This window comes from Salvia splendens, unplaced genomic scaffold (assembly GCF_004379255.2).
Source record: "Salvia splendens isolate huo1 unplaced genomic scaffold, SspV2 ctg668, whole genome shotgun sequence".
In the NCBI taxonomy this organism is placed as follows: Eukaryota; Viridiplantae; Streptophyta; class Magnoliopsida; order Lamiales; family Lamiaceae; genus Salvia; species Salvia splendens.
The window spans coordinates 22,499-35,840 of record NW_024599332.1 but is presented as its reverse complement, the minus strand read 5'-3'; positions in this window follow the sequence as shown (position 1 = coordinate 35,840).

Here is a 13,342-nt window from a genome sequence, read left to right as displayed (position 1 = left end):
AGAAGAGAGAGATAGGCGTGAGGAGAATGGGGGGAGTATTCATAATTTTGGGCCTTTTGTTTTTTTAAATGGAATTGGGCTTCATAATTGACATAGGTTGAATTATTAAAAGTATGGGCTCCAATTAATTGTCTGGGCTTTAAAATTTTAATTGGAGATATAAAGTGGGGAAATAATTAAGCTTAAGGCTTTTAAATAAATTCTTTGGGCCGATAATTAAATGGCGAATTATTTAATTAATTCCGGAATATTTCAACGAATGAATAACTATATCCTAAATCTGAAATAAATATAGTTCGAGGGAAAATGCTTGCGACAATTTAATTATACACTTTTATAATTTGGGAATTTATTTCGATATCGTTGAGAAAAATACGAGGAGCTAACGGATGAATTAGGGGCGTAAGTGGCCGCCGAATAATCGAAAACCGAGATAAATAACTTCGCTTAGGATGCATGCATTTTTACCTATTTATTTGAAAAATGTGTTGATTTATGTATTATCTAAATGTTAAAGGTGAATCATCGCAAGTGAATCGTGAGACCAAATGGAAGAGAGTACTTGAGATTTTAAGCAATCGAGGTGGGCTTCCATTTTAAATAAGGACAAAAGTCCTAAATGTTTTATTTATGAGAATGAAAATGTGTTTATCATGTCGTGTTTTGCTTTAGCGTGCCTATCTAATGTGGCTCTGGCCAATATTGTTTAAATCGAATTCGGGTCCTCGTAGGGCCGCAAACCCTACTTGGATTAGTGTACACCTATGGTAGACTGCGTGCTAGCGTACGGGCTGGCCGGTCTAGTGGCTTGGTTTGTGGCCACATTCCAAGTCATGTATGAGCAGATATGGCTAACGTCTATGGGAAAATGACTGATCAGTCGATGTTTAAAATGGAAATGATTTTGAGTGCCTCGGGCATTTCTAAAGCTAAACCCCGATGGTTACTTGTGAATGGCATGATAAATTACTATTTATTGAAAATGTTTTCGGCATGAGCCACTGAGTATTTTTTTTTATAATAGTCAGCCCCGCATGTGTTTTCCCTATGTGCAGGTTGAGCGGCGACGAGGATGTGGTGGTGTTGAGCAACTGAATTTAAGATATTATTGTCGTCTTTGAACCTTGAGTGTCGTTGTGTCTTCACACATGACGTCACTCTTTCTCTTGGTCGTTTCCGCTGTGACGTTTCGTTTAATTATGTTTTATTTGGGCCGACAACTTTAATTGTTAGGATAATGGATATTTTGAATTCTTGTTGGATAATATCAAACTCTTGGTTATTTATTGGGATATTAATTGTTGGTTCAACTTGTGTTGAAACCCAAATTCTTTTTTCTGTCTTATTAAATTCTTTTAATCACGATCGCCCGTATTTATTAACCTTTAAGGGCGGTCGTGACACAAATAGTAACATTTATCGAAGTTAAAGGAATTAAATTCTAGAACACGCGTACACTACCTGTACACGTCAAAAAAAACGCTATTACTGGCTTAGTCAACCAGGGAGGTGCTCCTTTTCCTTATCGCTTGTGCTTGCCTCGGTTCACCTAATTTTAAACAATCACATATACAATTTATAAATAAACACATAAAGCACAAATATGGAAGCCAAAATATCACATCTATCTATCTCCTTTTAGCATAAAAACCTCTATTCCCAACTTTTAAAGCTTTAAAAATTGATTGCATTACATCATCTTCATATAATAAACTGACTTACCTCGGAGATAACTAGGGTCGAGCACTACACCAAAATAAACCTCTAGGTATCTATTTTAATTACAAAAAAGGTTTTCCTCAAATTCCAAGGGATTAGGGGATATGAACGTTTTACTACAGCCTGCCAGTTTTGTGACAGATTCTGGCGACTGTTTAACATGAATTTTTAAAAAGTAGCAAACGTTGAAAATGCTCTGAAATTTTGCAGACATCTTCCCAAAACCTGATAGTATGCATAAAATATTTAGAACATAAATTATAGCATGTTAAGGTGGCCTAAACTGATCAGTACAGCAGCACCAGAACAGCCTACATACAAGCTATTTTCTATTTGTGTGTCATTGGGTAATTTCTCCAAACACTTCATGTTCAACAACAAAATTATATGGTTTTAGTCCAATTATGATCCATCTCCAACAATTGAAATCTCCAATTCAAAGAACCCTAATTTTCGACCAAACAAAAAGAATCACATCAAAAACATCACTACTATACTCAGAAACATGATTGAGGAGGTTATGGAGGACTCTAACCTCTAATTTCAACTATTTTCCAAAGATAAGTGGAGGTGAGTTTGCAACCTAAGCTCCAAAATTGAGAGGAAGAAGGGGGAATTGAAAGCTTGGATTGATGGAGTGTATTACATGTTTCACGGTGGAGCGGCCGGAGGAGTGGCGGTGGCTGATCGGAGGGAGTAGAGAGCTGTTGAAAATCTTTACAGAGATGGAGAGAGAGCGTGGAGAGAGAGAGAACGAAAAAGAGAGAGGAGAAAGATGAAGATGGATATTATTTTTTCTATTTTCTTTTCCTTATTTATCCTTCCTAATTTTTTCCACAAGACACGTTTTTTTCCCTGGCTTACTCAACAACCTCCTATTCTTTTTCTTTTTCTTTTTCTTTATCTCATTCTTTTCTTAATTTCTAAAATTCCTATATTTATCTCTTCTATTCCCAACAAAAAATATATACATATAAAACCACTAACTAAAATATAAATCCTAATCTCTAATTTCTAATACTTCTAAGGTTGGGATATTACAGCCACCGCGACTCCTCCGACCGCTCCACCGTGAAACATGTAATACACTCCATCAATCCAAGCTTTCAATTCCCCCTTCTTCCTCTCGATTTTGGAGCTTAGGTTGCAAACCCACCTCCACTTATCTTTGGAAAATAGTTGAAATTATAGTTTAGATTCCTCCATAACCTCTTCAATCATGTTTCTGAGTATAGTAGTGATGTTAATTTGATGTGATTCTTTTTGTTTGGTCGAATATTAGAGTTCTTTGAATTGGGGATTTCAATTGTTGGAGATGGATCATAATTGGACTAAAACCATATAATTTTGTTGTTGAACATGAAGTGTTTGGAAAATTACCAATGACACACAAATAGGAAATAGCTTGTATGTAGGTTGTTCTGGTGCTGCTGTACTGATCAGTTTTGGCCACCTTAACATGCTATAATTTATGTTCTAAAAATTGTTATGCATACTATCAGGTCTTGGAATGATGTCTGCAAAATTTCAGATCATTTCATCAACGTTTGCTATTTTTAAAAATTCATGTTAAACAGTCGCCAGAATCTGTCAAAACTGGCAGGCTGTAGTAAAACATTCATAACTCCCTAATCCCTTGGAATTTTAAGGAAAACCTTTGTTGTAATTAAAATCGATACCTAGAGGTTTATTTTAGTGTAGGGATTGACCCCTAGTTATATCCGAGCTAAGTCAGTTTATTATATGAAGATGATGTAATGCAGTCAATTTTTTTTTAAAGCTTTAAAAGTTGAGAATAGAGGTTTTTATACTAAAAGGGAGATAGATATATGTGATATTTTGGATTCCATATTTTTGCTTTAAGTGTTTATTTATAAATTGTATATGTGATTGTTTAAAAATTAGGTGAACCGAGTGCAAGCACAAGCGATAAGAAAAAATGGCACCTCCATGGTTGACTAAGCAAGTAATAGTGTTTTTTTGACGTGTACAGGTAGTGTACGCGTGTTCTAGAATTTAATTCCTTTAAATTTGAAGGTATTGTCATTATGTAGTAGGTTATTGTCATTATTTGGTTTTTATTAGGCATTATTAGAGATATTTTTTATATTAGTTAATAGACTCAGTGAAGATTCAAAGTGAAAAATGATCCATTATTGAATGCAATATAAATATGTGCATTTTTTTATTTGTCTTGCGCATTATAGGTTAAGTTTTTGTCATTATTTACATTACAGTATTCATTAGGAAGGCTTATTTCAGTGAATTTCAAAGTACACATTATTTGAAATCAGAAATGCTTGTTGTCGTTAGTATTATTCATTATTTGGAGTATATTATGCATTATGAGAGGTATTTTGTATATGGGTTAATCAACTCAGTGAATATTCCATATGTGCATTATTTAGTTTAGGCAGTACCTGTACACATAAAAAAAAAACGCTATTACTTGCTTAGTCAACCATGGAGGTGCCCTTTCCCTTATCGCTTGTGCTTGCACTCGGTTCACCTAATTTTTAAACAATCACATATACAATTTATAAATAAACACTTAAAGCACAAATATGGAAGCCAAAATATCACATCTATCTATCTCCCTTTTAGCATAAAAACCTCTATTCCAACTTTTAAACCTTTTAAAAAAATTGACTGCATTACATCATCTTCATATAATAAAACTGACTTAGCTCGGAGATAAATAGGGTCGAGCCCTACACCGAAAATAAACCTCTAGTATCTATTTTAATTACAAAAAAGGTTTTCCTCAAAATTCCAAGGGATTAGGGAGTTATGAACGTTTTACTACAGCCTGCCAGTTTGTGACAGATTCTGGCGACTGTTTAACATGAATTTTTAAAAATAGCAAACGTTGATGAAATGATCTGAAATTTTGCAGACATCTTCCCAAACCTGATAGTATGTATAAAAATTTTAGAACATAAATTATAGCATGTTAATGTGGCCTAAACTGATCAGTACAGCAGCACCAGAACAGCCTACATACAAGCTATTTTCTATTTGTATGTCATTAGGTAATTTCTCCAAACACTTCATGTTCAACAACAAAATTATATGGTTTTAGTCCAATTATGATCCATCTCCAACAATTGAAATCCCCAATTCAAAGAACCCTAATTTTCAACCAAACAAAAAGAATCACATCAAATTAACATCACTACTATACTCAGAAACATGATTGAAGAGGTTATGGAGGAAGCTAACCTCTAAAATTCAACAATTTTCTAAGTGAGTTTAACAAACAATTCTGAAATTGAGAACATCTAATGAAAATTGGGACTAGGGGTTGATGGTGTGTGCTACATGTTCCGTGGTGGAGTGACCGGAGCTGTCACGGTGGAGGCTTGGTGGTTGAACGGAGGATGTAGAGGCTGTCAAAATTTACAGAGAGGGAGAGAGTATCGTGGAGAGAGAGAGGGCGTCAATGAGAGAGGAGAAAGATGAGGATAGATATTATTTTTCTATTTTCTTTTCCTTATTTTTCCTTCCTAATCTTTTTCCACAAGACACATTTTTTTTATTACTTACTCATCAACATCCCTCTATTCTTCTCTTTCTTCTTTTTCTTTATCTCATTCTTTTTCTTAATTTCCAAATTCCTATATTTATCTCTTTTATTCCTAACAAAAACATATACATATAAAACTACTAACTAAACTATAATCCTAATCTCTAATTTGTAATTCTTTCTAAGGTTGGGATATTACAGCGCTGATCGATGCATCGAGCACGTCCTTGCCAGTGAACAGGTGACATATCGTGCTGCGATTGGGCAACGGCTATGTCGTTGCATTTGAATATTTTATTTTTTTAAAAAAAATCTGTTTTTAATTATAAAAACCGATTAAAAAAAATAAAAAAATCCCAATCCCCAAAAAATGGCCATTTTTTTGCCCGTTTTTCTGTATTTTTTTTATTTTTTCCCCAAAATCATCTATAAATACACACATTCATCTTCCATTTCCACATCAAATCATCTCTCATTCATCTCTCCTTCATATTTTTCATACAACTTATCTACACCTTCATCTCTCACTCAAAACCTCAAATGGATTTCACCCATCTTATTGCGGAAGCGGAGCGCGAAGAACAAGAATACTACGAACAACATCGTGCCGCTTATGATGCATATGTCGCAGCGAATACCCCTGCCCCTCCTCCTCAACCAACTAGATCAACTCGCCGCTACATCCATCGTGACCAGGAGGGAGCCCACGAAATGCTTGTTGCCGAATATTTTACCGACCCGCCGCGGTTTCCGGCGGATTACTTCAGGCGCCGTTTTCGCATGTCAAAGCGCCTGTTTATGCGTATTGTCAACACATTGTCCGCTTGTGTTGAATTCTTCCAAATAGGTCAAGATGCAGCCGGCCAGCAAAGTATCACGCCTTTGCAGAAGTGTACGTGTGTCATCCGACAACTCGCTACTGGGCAAACGGCCGACCTCTTCGACGAGTATTTGCATGTCGGTGAGTCCACTGGAATCCTTTGTCTTAAAAATTTTTGCGAGGGCGTTCGTACAACTTTCGGTGATGAATTCCTTCGGGCACCCACCACCGATGATTGCCAACGGTTGCTTCGTCTTCACGAATCAGTCCATGGCTTTCCCGGAATGCTTGGCAGCATTGACTGCATGCATTGGAGGTGGAAGAATTGCCCGACTGCTTGGAGGGGGCAACACTTAAGCGGCCACAAAGGCAGCGGCCCGACACTTATCCTTGAGGCGGTCTCCGACTACCGCCTATGGATTTGGCATGCATATTTCGGCATTGCCGGATCCAACAACGACTTGAACGTGCTCTATTCTTCACCCCTCTTCAATGATGTGTTGAATGGTGTAGCACCGGCGATCGACTTCACCTTCAACGGAAATACATACCACATGGGTTACTATCTCGCTGAGGGTATCTACCCAAGGTGGTCGACTTTCGTGAAGACGCTCAGCAACCTGCAAGACCCAAGACGGGTTCTTTTTGCGCAGCGTCAAGAGCCGCGCGGAAAGACGTCGAAAGAGCCTTTGGGGTCCTTCAAGCCCGATTCAACATTGTGAAGGCCAAGGCCCCGGCTCGGCTGTGGTACTTGAACAATATCGCTGACATCATGTACACGTGTATTATCTTACACAACATGATTATAGCCGACGAAGGACCGAGGGCGGCTAGCTTCTACGACGAGGATGAAGCCGGAAGCTCAAGCGCGAGGTCTCCCCCACGCTGAGGTGTGCATACGACGGTGGGTGAGAGGATCGAAATAAGGCACACAATGCGCGATACCCGAACCCACGTTGAGCTACAAGAAGACCTAATCAAACACATGTGGGCGAAATTCAGCAACGCGTAGTAGATTTTTTAATTTTACGAATTTTAAATATGTAATTTTTAATTTTTAGTATTTTATTTATGTAATTTTTAATTTTTTAGGATTATAATTATGTAAGTTTTATTTTTTGGATTTTAATTATATTTTTTTTATTTTATGTATAATTTGTAATATTATTTTGGTTTTTTAATGAATTTTAATGTTATGGAAATATTTTTATTTAAAATGAATTTTGTTCGTCCTTGCGGAACAGCACAGCTGTGGATGTTGTGCTCTTACCTAATAGCAGGCAGGAATAGTGGCGTCGGGCCACAACCGTGCTCGTGGCAAGAGCACGGTTGCGGGTGCTCTAAAATCTCACTGGAGAACTCTAATCAAGAAAACTACAATAAAGTGATCCTTATATGAAAAGATTTTCGTACTTCGTTGAGACCAGAAATGGAGTATGAAAGAGAATAAGAAAATTAGTGAAAAGTACAATGAATGAAGAGACAAAGAAATGTTGGTATTGTAAACTAATTAGAATAGACTCAAAGTTCAAAACTGAAAAAGATCAAAATATCTCAAAATAGAGCAAAAGGAGAAAAAAAATGTGATTACCCTCTATATCCATAATCTATTGATACTAGGGGTGTGCATTCGGGTTTCGGTTCGGTTTTTTGTTAAAACCGAACCAAAACCGAAAAACCGAATTTAGTTCAAAATCCAAACCGAACCGAACCCGAAAAACCGAAAAACCGAAAACCAAACTTAAAAAACCGAAAAACCCAAACAAAACCGAAAAACCGGAAAAAAAACGAAAAACCTGAAAAAAATAAATATAATATAAATATATATTTTATATATGTGTATTTTATTTTTTTATATATACTAATAGAATATTTATCTATAATAAAAATTAATAATACATATAATATATATTATATAGTAGAATATATTAAAAGAATATATATTATATATAATATAATATAATATATTAAATTAATAGAATATATATATAATTCGGTTTTTCGGTTTTTCAGTTTTTTCTTCACCCGAACCGAACCGAACTGAAAAACCGAAATTTTTTTATTTTTAAAACCGAACCGAACCGAAAAACTGAAAAAACCGAACCAAATTTCAAAATTTCGGTTTGGTTCGGTTCGGATATTCGATTTTCGGTTTTTTTGCTCACCCCTAGATACTAGTAAAATTGTTCATGGAACCGTGATATGCAAATCCAATTGTTCAAGGTCCTTTTTGTATGTCGTTATTTTTCTTTATTTCTTTCGTTTTTCCATTATACATATTCTAGGTGACATCCAATCCACCCAGAACCGAAACCAAAAATATAACATTGCGAGGCTCAAATTAATGTTAAAAATTATATGGTATTTTCGATGTCATCATCACCAGCTACAACGTTTAGGTCATCCGCAACGCTGTCTCTTATCTGTCTCTTAACCGTTTCATCTCTTCACTAATTATGGACCCCACAGTACTTTTCACCCCATCTCTTAACTAAGAAACATCACCTGCAACCCTCCATCTGTTAACCATCTCATCCCTTAACTATTCATTCAATTTCATTTTTTTATTTTTATTTCCAACAAATTCAATTAATAAAAACACACTTCATTAAATAAAATAAAATTACAACTTAAAATTCTAAAAAAATAAAAAACTAAATTAATAAAATCCTAAAAAAATACATAATTTAAAATCTTCCGCTCACTCTCTCTAAATTCAAAATCTCAAAACTCAAAGAAGCAGAAGAAAGAGTTGTCTAATGGCGATCATGTGCGTCTACTAGTTGTCAAATTTTGCCCAAATGTGCTCCATTAGATCCTCCTGGAGTTGGGTGTGGACGGTAGAATCACGTGTCCTTGCCCGATCAGACAACCGATCTTGCATAGACGGATGCACTCCACTGTGAGGCGGACTACTTGCGGTAGAGCTTCCCGGGGTTTCAGCGTCGAACCAATTTCCCGCCTCAGGTCTTTCGTCGGCGACAATCATGTTGTGCAAGATTATGCACGTATACATGATGTCGACCATATTCTCCATAAACCACGTACAAGTCGGGGCTTTGATAATGTTGAAGCGAGCTTGGAGAACCCCGAACGCTCTCTCCACATCCTTGCGATCAGCCTCTTGCTTCTGCGCAAAAAGAGCCTGTTTTCGTTCATCGGCCTGTTAAACGTCTTCACGAAGGTTGGCCACTTCGGATAGATGCCGTCGGCAAGATAGTACCTCATTTTATACTGCCGGTTGTTAGCGATGAAGTTGATGGCCGGCGCATTACCATTCAAAACTTCGCTGAAGAGGTCGGATTGGTTAAGCACGTTGACGTCGTTGTTTGATCCGGGGACCCCGAAATACGCATGTCAAATCCATAGCCAGTAGTCGGTAACGGCCTCGAGTATAACGGTGGGGTGGGTGCCTTTGTGGCCGCTCGTTTATGACCCCCTCCACGCCACAGGTCAATTCTTCCATTGTCAATGCATGCAATCGACGCTGCCAAGCATCTCGGGGAATCCGTGCACTTCTTCGTGAAGTCGGAGCAGAAACTGACAATCTGCAGTGCTTGGCTTCTGGAGAAATTCGTCGGTGAAGGCTGCCCGGACGCCTTTGCAGAAGTTCGCAAACACATTCTCCCGGTGCTTTCCCCAATGTGCAGGTATTCGTCGAACACATCCGTCGTTTGTCCAGTAGGAAGCTGACGGATTACTGCACTACATTTCTGGAGCGTCTTGTGACTGGGACGGCCAACGGCGTTGAACCCTTCTTGAAAGAACTCTTCTCGAGCTGCCAATGTATTTGCGATATGCAGAAATAGCCGTTTCTCCATGCGGAAACAGCGACGGAAGTAGGTCTCTCCCCATACCGGGTTCTCACAGAAGTAATCGCGTACCAACCTTGCGTCCGATTCCTACCGGTTACGATGGATGTAAGTTCGGGATCGCCTTTGAGGCGGCGCGGCCTCCTCCTCCTCCCTACGTCGATCTTCTTCTAGAGTGGATCCATGAATGGATTAAATTTGGGAGAAGAATAATGTTTTGAGATGAAGAATGTAGAGTGTTTGGGTGAGAATACAGAGTTTTTTTTGTGGATTAATTTGTGGGAATGATTTGATATTTTTAAAAGTGATTGGGGGCTTAAAAAAATACAAAAAAAATTAAATTTGTAAAAAATGGCTATAAATGGCTAGTATAATTTTGGGATTTTTTTTATTTTTTGAATTTTTTCTGAGTTTTAAAAAAACAAAAAAATACATTTTCAACGGAAATAAATGACGCCCACTCGCGGGCCGGCGAGTGGGCGTCACGGACGAACCACAGCTCGCCACGTGGCCAACGCGCGTGGCGAGACAGTTCGCGGACTGTCTCTCCACGACGAGACACGGGACGGGCTGGGACGAGACGGAGCCCACAACGCTCTCTCGTTGCGGTCTGTCTCTCCGAGACAAGATAGAGACAACAACGAGACGCGTTGTGGATGCCCTTACAGCCGGTTGCGATAGAGACGGATACTAAGATAAAATAATTAGAGGATTACTACGTTCGTCCCACAATAAGAGTCACATTTTGCTATTTTGGTTCGTGCCATAATAAGAGTCACATTTCACTTTTTCCATAAATGGTAAGTAGATCTCACATTCCACTAACTCACTCCACTCACATTTTATTATAAAACCAATATATAAAAAATGGACCACATATTACATTAACTTTTTCAACCCACTATTCTTTATATTTCTTAAAACACATGCCCATATCAAATGTGACTCCTATTATAGGTCGGAGGTAGTATTAATGAATATAGAGATACATACGGGGGCTATCAATAAAAGTAATGCCGGGAATGAAAGAACTGACAATGTAAGTAAAACAATAATGGTATTCTTCCTTGACGACTAACCATCATATATAACTACTCCCTCCGCCACAAAAAATAGTCTCATTTGTGAACGACAAAGTTTTAGTGAGAAGTTGGTAAAATAAAAGAGAAAAAGTGGATAAAGTAAGGAAGAGGGGGAGAAAAAGCAGATAAAATATGAAGTAATAAAATATAAGAGAGAAGAGAAAAAGTAGGTAAAGTGTGAGATAGAACTTTCCATTTTCAGAAATGAGATTATTTTTTGAAGACATCCCAAAAGAAAATATAAATACCAAGGTGGACGAATCTTTTGTTGAATGAGATAGTGTCCATCTTCAATCATCTCATGTGTAGAGTAATTTGTCCATTTTGGTGTGTTCTACCATAGTAAAGTCATTAACCTTTTTTATAAAAATAACACATTTTCTCTCACTTATTTTACTTTTCTCTCTTTCTACTTTATTATCTCTTCAATTTATATACTCTCTCTGTCTCATTAAAAATGAAACATTTTCCTTTTTGAATTGTCCTATTAAAAATGAAATGTTTGCTAAAATGGAAACAACTCTAACTCTACTTTTTCGTCTCTTTTACTTTACTCTCTCTTCATTAACTCATAAAACAATATTACATAAAATTTCATGCTGATTCTCAAATGTTCCATATTTAATGGACGGATTGAATATTTAATATCTATTTCTTAATCTTCGTACCAAAGAAATGACTTTACTACCGCTGAACGGAGGGAATATAAGTCAGATATCAGACTCGATATTAATTAATAGATATTTCTATCTTCAACACGGGAAATGATATAATAAAAGTGGATGTCCCAAATTACTTGTAATTTTGGTTTAGACGAGCAGTCAGTATTTTATCTATAGTGGATGATAATAATATTTAAATTTGGGCTTAAATTAAATTAAAGAATTGATTTAATTGGTACCTAAAGTGCTAAACTGGGCCCAATTCCAATCCTCCATAGATCTTTGATCTAGCCCAACACACGACTTAATGACAAACCCAGAAGATAGAGGCGCATAATCACGCTCACTCTTTCTCTCAATTTTCGAAAATTATCTCTCCCCCCCCCCCTTGAGTTTTTTGAAAAGTCTATGGTTTTTCCCTAGGGTTTCTCTCTCTTCAATTCTTGTCCGGCTCCAGAGGAGTTGACGAGTTTTGCCCATACAAAGGTCGATTCTGAGTTTTGGGAACAGATAAGAAGATTTGTAGTTGAAATCAAATTCAGATGACAGAATTAAAGTGGTGATTGAATTCGGTTCCTGAATTTTACGTACAACGATATGCTTTATGTGATTAAATACATGAATTGATTTATTGTGTAATTATATGATTAATTGCATAATTTTATGTACTCCTCCGTCTCATAAAAATATGTGCACTTTCCATTTTCGTACGTCCCATAAAAATATGTGCATTCCATTTCTGGAAAATTATCTCAGTTTATTACTCCTATACATCAACTTATTTACAACATACCACCAATTAGCACTACTAATAATGTGGGTCATATTGGGGTTTGGTGCCTCTTGCACAGCGGAAGACATGCATAAACAAATAAATCAGATCCACAGATCCATTTGACCGATTATGGGATTAATTAACCACATGTTAAACACAAAATTGAACGCAAATAATTCATGTAAAATGAATTAAAACCTAAAACATGAATTTCCTACTGTTTAGAATTACCGATCTGATTCTCCAAAGAATCGACGATTGCTTGCGCCTTCTCCACATGAAGATCTTCGTACTCGACCACGAATCTTCTAATCTGTATCCTGAATTCAGATAATAACCTTTGGGTGGACAAAGTTTGTCTGAATCGAAAAGGGATGAATTAGAAAGAAGACAGAATATCAGTTCTGTCAAAAACTAATTTTTCCGTCCACTCCCAGAGGGGAGCACGGAAATTATGATTAAAATTATCATTAATCTCCTTTCTAATCTCCTTTTATATAATATTATGGGTTAAATTAGGGATCCATGGAGGTTGGATTTGGTCCAAACCTGTTGGACTTTTACTAATTAAATTGAGTCTCGGTTTAATTCAAATCCAAACATAATATTATTATCATCCACTATGGTATAATAATATTGACTGCCCGTCCAATCCCAAATTATGAGTAATCTTGGCTTTACCTCTTTAATTTATTATTTCTCGTCTTTAAGATATAAATATCCATTAATTAATTTAAGTCTGCTATTTGACTTTAGTTAATTAATATCTTTTTCCAAGAGTTATGTATTTCAAAATCTTTATTTAATATTCTGGAATAAATTCCAATCGGCCGGGTTTATGAATAATAAACCTATTTCGACACCACTTGAGGATATTATCAAACTGGACTCACCCAGCACACGATTCATTGCAATAACAATACTAGTACCTCTAGACATTGATCGC